We start from the raw sequence: 13,142 nt of genomic DNA on the forward strand, positions 1-13,142 counted from the left end.
GTGGTCTCAGCGAGTCCAAGATTTTTTTATGTACAGGTTATCCGACTTGTCAATATCCCCAACTCAGCCATCTTGGATTTTTGTATGGAATTTATGTTCGTTTGCTTACGTTTTGCACTGAAAATGTATGTTTCCCCCCCGCGCTGGTTATTCCCATCTACAGACGAAGTCGGATAACCTGTACATAAAAAAAATCCTGAGCGAGTCATCGGTTGCCGCCACTGCTCACAAATGATTGGTGAAAATCAGTTCGTCTTGGTTCGAGAGACACTCAGCACGTGAAATTGATCTCGGGATCGTATAAACGAACGTGCGAGCGTGCAACGTGCAAAGCACGAGGTGATGCGTGAACATTTTCCAATAATCCGCACGATAGTAAATTGATTAAATTACAATTGGAAGGGGAGTTTGACCAGAAAGAAAGCTGTTGAAAGGTGAGTTCGAGTTTCTAGATGATTATGCGAACCACCGACCTAACTGGATTGTTTCCGCCATTTTGCAGTTGATGCAAATCACGCTCTTTTGTCCGACAATCCTTGTGCCAGTGGACGTTCGGTCTATCAACCAAAGTGCTTCCGAGATACGTTTTAGGCAGAACACTAGCGTTACGCAACGAAATACGCGAGTTCAATTGGGAGAAGCGAAAGCCCCGCGATATAGGGTGAGTTGGTCAATTACGACCATGCAAAAGGGATCACGGTATACAGAAAACAAGGTAGGCTCGTTAGAAAAATGACACTTCGAATGTGACGTATATTTTATCGCCACATATTGGAGTACAAAAGTAAGCATGCTGCGACCGTATAGCATCGTCTCGGTCCAGCTTCTGCGAAGAAAGCAGTGACGTCACATGTTTACATTCAAACTGAATGTTTACATACGTGATGAGCCTGCCTTGTTTTTTGTATGCCGTGCAAAAGGGTGTTGCTAATGGTACGATGCCTCCAGGGCTTTTTTATTTTGACTCGTTCTCTCGATCAAGGGCACGTGAAGGCACTCGTAGGTTCGTCGTTCTCGAGGGGCAAGAACATCGCAGTATAGGCAAACGGTCTTGGCGGCGCGACAAGTGGCCGTGCGAATATCGCTGGAACAACAACGAGCCGGAGCGGACGAGCTATGACCCGCTGATGACATTCGCGTCGAGCATGCGGCGCGCGGAAGTAAACATGTGGTGCAGTTGCACCAACGCGCACTATGATCGCGTCCACTAGAGGACGATGGCGCCGAGGCAAACGGGGTTCGTGGTTCAACGTGAGCAGTATTACGCTAGATGTAAGACAAAGATGAAAAGAAAGTAGGAGTCAGGAAAGTAGAGTGCAGGAAGAGAAGGAAGGAAGTATGGAGAAGAAAAGTATCAATAAATGATGTAAAATTTCAAACAACATTGTCTTGGATTCAGTTTTGTGCGCATTTCCCTTCAGCTACTCGGGACTGCTCGGGTTCGATATTTCCCCGGTAGACCTTTATGCTTCAGGACGAAAGACAAAAAACCGAAGGACAAGAGGTAGAGAGAGACTAAACGTCTAACGGGACAAAAGGTCGAAAGAGATAAAAGGTCGAAAAGAACAAAAAATCGAAAGGGACAAAAGATTCGCCACCGCACCAAATGTGTCATGTACAAGACGCTAATAAGACCAGTTGTCCTCTACGGACATGAAACATGGACAATGCTCAAGGAGAACTTGCAAGCACTCGGAGTATTCGAGAGACGGATGCTTAGGATCATCTTTGGCGGTGTGTGGCGGCGAAGAATGAACCACGAGCTTGCCCAACTCTACGACGAACTCAGTATCCAGAAGGTAGCTAAAGCCGGAAGGGTACGATGGGCAGGGCATGTTGTAATAATGCCGGATAGCAACCCTGCAAATATGGTGTTCGCTTCCGATCTGGCAGGTACGAGACGGCGTGAAGCGCAGCGAGCGAGGTGGGCAGACCAGGTGCAAAACGACTTGGCGAGCGTGGGGCGCATTCGAGGATGGAGAGATGCGGCCTCGAACCGTGTATTGTGGCGTCAAATTGTTGATTCAGTGTTATCTGTTTAGATGTAAACTAAATAAATGAAAAATCTAATCATGGACATAACTATCTAGAGAGTTGTGTAGCCCTAAATGGCCGAAACGAAGTTATGACACCAACTCCCCGTGGATGCGTGTGCACGCGGCGGAGATCTGACTGGTAGAGGCAAAATCATGGCTTGCTGCTCGCCGATTGACACGCTGATGTGTGAATCTATTATAACACGCTGGAGGCATTTCACTCAAACCCCACATTTCCCTTCTTCTCTCATTAAAAAACGCAAAAAAAATCTTCTAGCATAGGATGCAATGCTTGTTTTTCTCCTGGGTTATTTACATTTTTGAAGCCTTCTTTTGTTTGTCAAATACAATGACAATTTCTTCCAAAAAACATTCCAAATCTTACCCAAATGCAATCCAAAACTAAGCGGCGTTGAACTTCGTTACTAATAAGATTTAAGAACAACCTAATGATGACTAATAATGATAAGAAAATTTATGCTAATCCAAATTCAATCCAAATCAAATCCAATGCTAATTCAATCCAAATCTAATTTAAATCCAAACTCAATCCATATCTAATCCAAATCCAATCCAAATCCAATCCAAATTCAATTCAAATCAAAATCCAAATCCAAGCCAAATCCAATCCAAATCCAATCCAAATCCAATGCAAATCTAATCCAAATCCAATCCAAATCCAATCCAAATCCAAATCCTATCCAAATTCAATTCAAATCAAAATCCAAATCCAATCCAAATCCAATCCAAATCCAATCCAAATCCAATGCAAATCTAATCCAAATCCAATCCAAATCCAATCCAAATCCAATCCAAATCCAATCCAAATCCAATCCAAATCAAATCCAAATTCAATCCAAATCCAATCCAAATCCAATCCAAATCCAATGCAAATTCAAATCCAATCTAAATTCAATCCAAATCCAATCCAAATCCAATCCAAATCCAATCCAAATCCAATCCAAATCCAATCCAAATCCAATCCAAATCCAATCCAAATCCAATCCAAATCCAATCCAAATCCAATCCAAATCCAATCCAAACCAATCCAAATGCAATCCAAACCAATCCAAACCAATCAAATCAATCCAAATCAATCCAAATCAATCCAAATCAATCAAACCAATCCAAATCCAATCCAAACCAATCCAAACCAATCAAATCAATCAAATCAATCCAAATCAATCCAAATCCAATCCAAATCAATCAAACCAATCAAATCAATCCAAATCAATCCAAATCCAATCCAAATCTAATCCAAATCCAATGCAAATCTAATCCAAATCCAATCCAAATCCAATCCAAATCCAATCCAAATCCAATCCAAATCCAATCCAAATCCAATCCAAATCCAATCCAGATCCAAACCTAATCCAAATCCAATTCAATTCCATTCCAAATCCGTAAATTTAATCCAACTTTTAGTTTCACGTACAGTACACCATCAACTAGTATTGCTAGCCAATAACTCTAAACTAATCTTACGGGCCCTCCTTAGCCGTACGGTAAGATGCGTGGCTACAAAGCAAGACCATGCTGAGGGTGGCTGGGCTCGATTCCCGGTGCCGGTCTAGGCAATTTTCGGATTGGAAATTGTCTCGACTTCCCTGGGCATAAAAGTATCATCGTGTTAGCCTCATGATATACGAATCAAAAATGGTAACTTGGCTTAGAAACCTCGCAGTTAATAACTGTGGAAGTGCTTAATGAACATTAAGCTGTGAGGCGGCTCTGTAATGCCAATAAGAAGAAGAAGAAGTTTGTTGAAATTTGAATATTATCAATATAATTAAGATTTTCTACAGTTTTAAGATAGGGCCAGCTAGCTATGTTGTTCAACTGTCGCATGAGGTAAAAAAAATCCATTAACATCGTTACAACTGATACATTAAAGCAGTCTTTGCTTAGCAATATGGCATAGTACCTCTCCATCTCATAGTTGTACGAGAAAGGCAAAAAAATATTTGCATTGCACAATGTGACATTATGCTGGATGCTCGTAAAAAATAGCAGGCATAACTCCATCTATCATACCATCCATTAAGCCATGTAAAGTTTAGCTAAATTGTCAATGATTTCAATGCTATATAAAGCCGCAATAAATAATGTTTGCTTATTTACGTTAAAGATCAAGCTACCAATTCAACCTTCCTAAATGTTTCTTCTACCCTTTCACAAAACAATATCATTTTTCCTAATAAGCTAAATGTGTGGCCAAAATACAACTCTTCATCTATTAGAGCACCCCAGCCCGCGTAGAAAACTTCTTTCGGAACGATGAGACAATTCTTCTCTTCTCGGATGACCACAGCTTTTTCCTTAGCGAGCAAAGTTTAACCATTAGCTTACATCAGCGATCCACTGAGCCTCGGGCCAAAAGGGGAAAGAAATCTAATCCATATGGGCGCGCTCTGCTAAAGAAACTAATATAAAAATTCCATTTTCAACATAAGTGGCTAGGAAAAAAAATACCAGAAACGTTTTTTTCTTCATCATTTGCTTCCAGCTTCCCTTGCTGGTCTGACTAACCGACCGACCTGCATGACCTGTCCTCTTATGACTGCGACCCTGACTATGACAACGGCGAAGACACCGACCGGTATACAAGCGAGCATAGAGAAGTTGGTCTCCGAACGGCACCTTTGAGGAAAAGTGTGGAAATTGGCAATGTCAAGAAAAACTCATTCCATGGCGAAGGTCATGATGCTACGGCGGATGAATAGCGCGCGCACACACACACATACGGATTACTGTCGAGTCGGTTCGGTGAGTAATCCGCCCAGCCTGTATCCGAACCGGACTTTTTTGGGATATTATCTTGCTCATCGTATTAGGAATGAACTTGGGGTGTGAATTCCAACCAGCAACGAAGCCATATAACGGGGAAGTTTGAATGAAAACATTCCATCAGATGCAGATCGGATGGGTGTTACTTTTTAGACTTAGATCTGCATAGAGCTGAATATTATGTATATGTTAAGAATAACAATATCGAGAATAGTAAGCCAAGTTCAGACTGACTTCACATTGTGGTAGATATGAGTTGGATGGAAAGTAACATAACATATGGATTGTGTTCTGTATAAATTAATTATTAACACAAAAAATCACGGAAAAAAGTGACATTCATTGTTTTGGCACTCATCCGATTTTTTGGCTACAAATTGCATTCAACGCAGAATCCATATTCATATTGAAAAATGATTTGAAAGTTTTTTTGTATGGAAGTAAAAAAACTAGTTTTCTGTGAATTTTTACATTTATTATAAAACACTATAACAACATATTGCCGCGAAGCTATCAAATCAAAACATGTTTTGCTGTAGTCAACTCCAATTGGAAAAAAATATATCATTTAAACCCCTCTGCCGCTGTGTTTGTTTATCTTAATGTTTTCGACTAATATTATTCATAGCTCTTGTTGAGTTAAATTTCTGGATGAACATAGTTAAAACCTTGAAGTATTACATATTACAAAGGTCTGCCACCATAAATTTTCAAAAATCCATAAATCGTTACTCGGATGGTGTAATACTCAAACCGTTTGAGATACTAAATGGCAGGGTTTGCAGAAATGGCTCTAAATAGATAACGAACAACGATAAAAGAGAAGCAAAAACTGTTCCGAATCATAACAAGCCATGATAAAATTTTATCAAACATGTATACAAGTGCGAAAAAACAGAATCGGATAGCCAGACCCCACAGATAAATGGTGATTCTCGCTTTGTTTTCGCTTCTTTCGTGTTGGTTACTGCACAGCTGTATAAAACAAGTTGAAATGCATCATCAGAGCAAGTACTCCCGTATTTGGAGCTTTCTAAAAGAAATTTATCATGGGGTATAGCCTCCCGAATCAGTTCTCTATCATGACAGCTTGCGAAAAAAGTCTCTCGCGGCATGCTAAATATCGTATATGTATACAGAGATGATAAGTGAGAGACTTGTTCTTTCTCTTTAGGATTCAATCCCTGCTAAATGGACATACATCGGTGTAAGCACTTCATAGTCGACTTTCTAGAAACAAATTAGTGTGTGTGAATTGGGAGATGACGAATTCCGCTTCAACTGTCCTGTCCTTAGTTCAAATTATCGTAAAACGAATAAATTTCATGAGGATTTGTGATTTTAGGAGAAAGTTATCAGGTAATCTAATTTTCTACTTTTTTACTCCGATGATGGCAAAGAAGACCAAAATAATAATTTACATATGATATAATTTGTCAGAAAATGCCTTCTACATACTTTAAAACATTTTTGGTTTTCTTGAATGTGATGGTAGCAGGGGAGAAGGTTCGGTTGTGGGCACCCTTTTGTGTTTGGTCCATAACTTTGGCCCTGGTTGATCTTATGTCGACATTTTCATAGCAATCGAAAGCTAAACTTATAACCTTACTACTAGCAAAGAAATTAATATGATTTCATCGATTTAGAAAAAAATAATGACAATTTAGAAAATTTGACATTTTTGGACATTTTCATTTCGTGGTTCGGTTGTGGGCACCCTTGAAAACTTAGCTAAAAATAAAGAAGCATGAATAAAAACCACCCAGATTTAAAGACAAGGAATAGTTTATTCATTCCAAATGCCAGGAGACGCTAAAAAAACTCAAATCAATTCACCTAGCAGTGATGATGCTTCCCTCGGTGCATTAAGGAGGATGTTGAAAAAAATCACATAAGAAAGGTCTAAAATAGCACTTTAGGTAAATGGGTTTTAATTTTGCATTGATTTACGTTTTATTGGTATGCATCACAGTCAAAAAAATCCTGATTAATCACCCTAGCGGCAATAGTGCCTTTCTTGTTCATTTCAAAAAATAATATTTTGGCCATAAATTTTGATCCTATAGTCCGATCTGACCAATTTTCAATAGGAAACAATGGGAAAGCATTCCCCGTCGAATGCAACTTGTGTGTGTATAATGACTAGACATGCCCAAAGAACAAAAATATTAAATAAACTCATTATTTCGAACAATTATGTCAAACTAATTATAAAAACTGCCTTAAAACGTTATTAAAAATAAGTTAAGGGACAAGTAAAACGATATTGAATGATTTATCAATAAAATAAGGGTGCCCATAACCGAACCAATAAAGGTGCCCACAACCGAATTTCGCAGCCTTTTTGGAACGAGAAGAAAAATAATTCGCGCTAAAATTTTGATGGCAATCGACATTGGGCCTCAAAATAGATTAAATTCACTGTGTAAATACGCATTAGAACTCACTTTTTGAATTAAATTCTTTAATTTATGACACTTTGAAAAAGGCCAAAAAAACTTTCGTGTTGTTTTTCTTGTACGAAAAATTTATTTGTTTCTAGTTCAAAGTAGAGATGTCCATCCGGTTTGATATTGAGCACAAAACATCATGCTATTATAGCAAACAAATGACGGTTGTCAGAATGACAGCATCTCTTATCTGTCAAAAGATACATAGGGGTGCCCATAACCGAACGGTGCCCACAACCGAACCTCCTCTCCTAATAATGACGCTTATAGTCAGTCTATATTACGAACTTTAAAACTTGATATAATATTAAACAACAATAAGATATGTGAATTTTGTCATCAATATACTCCTAATCGTAGCTTTATCCTGATGAAGCTTGCAGTCTAAAGAGGTTTTGAAATTAATATTCTGGCCATAAGTTTGATCCCATAGTTCGATCCGGCCAATTGTCAATAAGAAAAAAGGGACAGTATTCCTCGCCGAATGGAAATTGTCGTCAAAAATAAGAAATAAGAAAATTTCATTTTTTTTTGGGACGAACGAGAAAGGCATCATCACCGCTAGGAGGATTAATTAGGGCTTTAAGATAAACTCTTTCAGCAGGGTCAGGCCACCACCTGCGAAGAGAAAAATGCACGCAGTGCCTTTCTTTCAAAATTAGTTTGTGTGTGTCTTCCATAAGATACGGCTCGATTAAATTAGCAAAGACACAGCGATGAATAAATGATTTAATTTTTTGTTGATTTTCTTATTATATAAACATTGATACGCTTCTGAATTAACTCCGAGATTATACAGAGCACAAAGTATTGGACACTCTCACAGACCCTCACAGACAAGTGATTTAGTTTCATTGTAATTCTTTAAAGTATTTAATATTCTAACACCTTCCCAGCCTTATTTCTTATGCTACCAAAACTATCGCAATTCAGTTCAACAAAGTATACCAATATGACAGCCTCACATTTCATCCGGATGCATTGGAATGAAGCCTTAGGCTGTTGGATCTGGAAAGTTTGCCCGAAGAATTGGTTTAGTTTAATTGAGCAGGTAAAAGTTTATTCCGTGATGGTTGGCTAGTTGTTGTACGTTTGATAGGGTGCTACCAAATTAAAAATAGTAGTTTGTGCAACTAGTTGCAAAAAGATGATTTTTTCAGCACGAGTTGTACGTTTATCCAACGAGGCTTGCCGAGTTGGATAAATACTACGAGTGCTGAAAAAATCGAGTTTTGCAACGAGTTGCACACGCTATTTTTTGCAATGACGAAAATGGGCTTTAATATGATAAATTTATACCAAAATTGTACAATCGAATTATCTCCACATGATCATTCATGCCAATAAATTATGTTGCGGCAGAGAACAATAAGATTCCATCAAATTGCATAGCTTGAAAAGCTATGAAGCGAAGAATGCAATTGCCTTTGGAAAGTTGTGATGTTATGTCCAACAAACCATTTCATTTATTACGAGACGCTTAGAGTACACTATTTAAACACTCACCCAAACTAATTCAGCTAAATGTAGTCAAGAAACTACTGTCCCAATGTAGGTTTTTCATTATAGCACCCAAATGAGTGCTATAATGAATATTATGCAACCCATTTGAGTTGCATAATGGTCATTAAAGCACCCATTCTGTTGGTATGGAAAAGTAGGCCGTTTTATCACTCAAATGACAACTGTAAACCAGGTATTATGATCAGGAATTGCAAAAAAAACTTTTTTCTTATCAAGGACAAATAGTACACACTTAAAATAGATTTAACTGTTCGGTAATTTTTTTGACGAAAAACTACGGTAAACATAAAAAATTACAGTATGTTCGGTTAACAAGAATAATTTTACCGGAAATCGGTAACATTTTACCGAACAAATTGTAATTCCAAAATTATTTGACAGAGTTCGGTATTCAAACTTACAGTTCGTTCTGTAAAATCGAATTATTGCCGTACATGGTAAATTTTATACCGAACATACTGCAGAACCAATTAATTATTACAGAATTTCGGTAAAGTGCCAATCTGTCAAACTGTCAAAACCTTTTTTGTTCAATCAGAAGCTTGCGATTGCTTCGAAACATTAAGAAACAGTCAACCATTTTTATCGGAATAAAATCAGGTATAGATATTTCGTTCTTGATTGTTTAATTCGTTCATCAATGCAATTATATTTTTCAGTTTCTTCTTGTGACAATGCATTTCTTCTAGAAAAGTTATGCATCTTCTACATTTCTTCAATACGGCACCGGCTCAATGGCGTGAAACGTGTTTTGGTTGTTCCAAGCCGTGATTGATTTTTATTAAATTGAATGATAAATAAAGAAAACATTTAAATACAGAAAATTCATGTTTGTTTTATTTGATAACCTTTGGAAGCATAAAAATTACATATATTTTAACTAATGAAAAAGAAAAAAAGAACCGAAACGTTCGGTAATTTCACTTTTCAAATTACCGAACTGTACGGTACTTTTTGACAGATCATTACAAAATAAAATTACCGAACAATCTGTAATCGTTTCATTTACCGAACTGATTACCGTACGTTCAGCTGTTGAAAGTTCGGTAAAATATTACCGTATACTGTAAAATATTCTAAGTGTGTATTGCTTAAAACATATTTTAACATACCCAGTAATATTCACCCATATTCTTGTTTACGTACGAACGCGCTTTCGAACGAAAGATTATGCGCATTCTCGTTTACGCCAGCAAAATCAAATGGGGAAACGGTTCGAACGAATCGCATTCGTTCGAAAGTTTCGTTCGTCCGTAAACAAGAATAGGGGTGATTATTTGAATATGAATATTTTAATACAATAATATTATTATATCTAGACCAACATTAAAATAGAAAAGGAATAAATCTAGACCAACATTTAAAAAGGGCGTAACAGCCAAAATTTGTTCCTTCTGATTCTTCGTCTACATATATAACTTTATATCTTTTTAAATGTTGGTCTAGAAATGTTGGCTGTTACGTCCCGTTGGTCTAGAAATTTTCAATATCAAAGCATTGATAATTGTATGCCTTCATCAAACCCTTTTATATATGACACCAAAATGGGCTTTAAAAATCGTACGATGCATAAAAGTGCATACTTAATAATTAGCATATAAGGACCAAACTGTACTGTTTCAAAATAAGATAACGTATCCATAGAGTTATCGTAATATACAATTATCTACAAGACGTGAGATATACAACAGCAAAAAAAGCTTTTTTCCGTTACTCAAAGTATCGATATGCATTGTTTTATATCCATAACATTTGGTGGAACGTCAACATATTTCCCCAGATAGTTTTGGGATATTCTGGGTCATCCAAAATGTCCTTGAGTTTGGTTCATGAGATCTACATCTGCTAATAAATTTTTTTCGTTACTCAAAGTATCGTAAATCATGTTCATTACATCTCCCGAAAGTTCAACATACATCGTCAGATATTTAGGTTTGGGATATTCTGGGTCGCACCCAAACTGTCCTTGAATTGAGTACTACAGCTGTGAAACTAGTTCTATACCAAAATATACCAAAACCATATTGCGAAGTCTGTTGATTTTCCAGGAGTTGTGCTCAATATATGTTTGACCGATGGCCAATTATGACCCAAGACGAAAATCAGTTGTCAAAAATCAGTTTTAAGAGATAGAGCCTTGCTTTCTTCAGCGAAAATGTTCAAAATTAACTGTTCCCTCCAGCGGAGGTTATCACCTCGACGTGAATAGACGCGTTTGTTTAATGGTTTGCTCACGGTGCTGTTTTTATCGTTTGCGGTATTCGTAAGCATACCTATCACAATGGCTTGCAAAATTGCAGTAAAAAACAAGCTGACTTTCCTGTTCCCGGAATGTGCATCTCAGCCAACTCTGGTTGATTTGGCGCGTTTTGTGACATCGCTGTGTGAGGATTAGAAAATGATGGAAACTGTCTACAAGACATCCGACGAAAATTCGGTTTTCGTACATTTCAAAACATTTTTGCTTTGCAAAAAAAAGAGGGGAAAAGCTATCGTGCTGTCGTTTCTGACTCTCCCCGTCGGAAGGAAAAATATAGAAATGCTTCGTATGTGTGGATCGAGGACGAACGCGAACGACAACTGATTATAGAGGATGATAAGATTAGAATAGCAAAAGCAATGAATGTAAAAACTGATGACATCGAATTTTATATTGATAAATAATTTACTTATTGTACAATACATTATTACAATATTGTTTTGCGGCTCCGCAAAGTGTTAGACACGACTGAGCCTTATAAATAAACGAATATGAAAAAACTGTTCCATCCAGGAAAAATATTGCACAACTTATGGGCGCGAGGGTGATCTAGAGTATCAAAGCTAACCTTGAGTTGTAATTTTGATGTTCTAAGGAATAAATAGCATACTTTACCATATTCTGATGAAATAATTAAAATTATAATAAAATCCTGCATTTAAGTGAAATTCGGCTACTCAGTCTCAATTTAGTAAAACGAGTATGTTTTTTACTCAACGTTTCGACACGGGTATTGTGACTTCTTCAAGGGTAAAGTACTGTCGTTTTTGTTTATTGTTTGGTCTAACTTCAACTGTCACGGTTGAACATTTTGATTGTTGGTACATTTCTTCGGACCCACTGTGACTTAAAAATCTATGTACTCTTTCGTAGAAAGAGCGCCATTGCCGGCGAGTACATAGATTTTTAAGTGACAGTGGTTCCGAAGAAATGTATCAACAAACAAAATGTTCAACCGTGACAGTTAAAGTTGAACCAAACAATAGACAAAAAACAACAATATTTTCCCCCTAAGGAAGGCACAATCCTCGTGTCGAAATGTTGGGTAAATAGCATACTCGTTTTACTAAATTGAGACTGAGTAGCCGATTTTCACTGGAATACAAAATAAACAATCGCCGACGATACTCCAAACAGTCCTTGAATTCCGTTCTTAATATTCAAATTGCCGGAGACGAGCCAGCCTCGGGCTGAAAGTCTCCCTAGTAAAGACAAAAAAATATATATATTCAAATTGATCAACAAGAAGATCTTCGATGCCCCACTATTTTTATGAGTTGGATTAGCTCCATGGGACTTCGTTACACCATTATAGACACATTACAGAATTTGTTAAGCTTGTACGACACTCCAAAATATTTTCGAGAATAGATCTTCGATGTCCTAACTATTTTAATGAGTTGGATTAGCTCCACGGGACTTCGTTACACCATTGTAGACACATTACAGAATTCGTTCAGCATCTACGACACTCCAAACTGTCCATAAGTTCAGATTTCATTATTCAAATTGATAAATATGAAGATCTACGATATCCCAACTACTTCTATGAGTTGGAATAGCTCCACGGAAATTCGTTACACCATTATAAAACAGTACAGAATTCATTGAAATTCTACGACACTCCAAGCCGTTTATGAGTTCAGATCGCAATATTCAAATCGATCAACATGAAGATCTACAATGGTCTGGCATGAGTTTACCGCCAAAAGATTTGTATGGCGAAGGACATCGGGGGTAGATCCATGAAGTACGTCATGCAAAACAATTACCATTTTCAACACCCCTCCCCCTTCGTCACATTTCTTGTAATGAACCTTTAGTATTTTTTTATTAATCGTCACGCTGGTCAGACCCCTCCTCGTCCCAGTAAGGATGTGATGTACTTTTTGAACTTAAATTTGACATAAATTTCATAAAAAATAAGAGCATTTCTCGAAAAAAAAACAATCACCAGTTACTAATACGTCTACTAAATATGTTTTCGATGAAGTAGATTATTATTGAGAAACTTAACTATTGATACCCTTTGTTAGACTGCTTCCAAAAAGTCTGGCATGTTTTCAGCAGTGCACCAGAACTTAA

General features: G+C 37.4%; 1 long non-coding RNA gene across 1 annotated transcript; it reads left to right on the forward strand.

The window, feature by feature from the left end:
• Positions 1-270: 270 nt before the first annotated feature.
• Positions 271-1,334, forward strand: LOC134216702 (uncharacterized). The gene is made up of 3 exons (XR_009980785.1): positions 271-434; positions 503-661; positions 949-1,334. It is a non-coding gene; the product is annotated as an uncharacterized LOC134216702 (long non-coding RNA).
• Positions 1,335-13,142: the final 11,808 nt, after the last annotated feature.

Source organism: Armigeres subalbatus, chromosome 2 (assembly GCF_024139115.2).
Source record: "Armigeres subalbatus isolate Guangzhou_Male chromosome 2, GZ_Asu_2, whole genome shotgun sequence".
NCBI lineage: Eukaryota > Metazoa > Arthropoda > Insecta > Diptera > Culicidae > Armigeres > Armigeres subalbatus.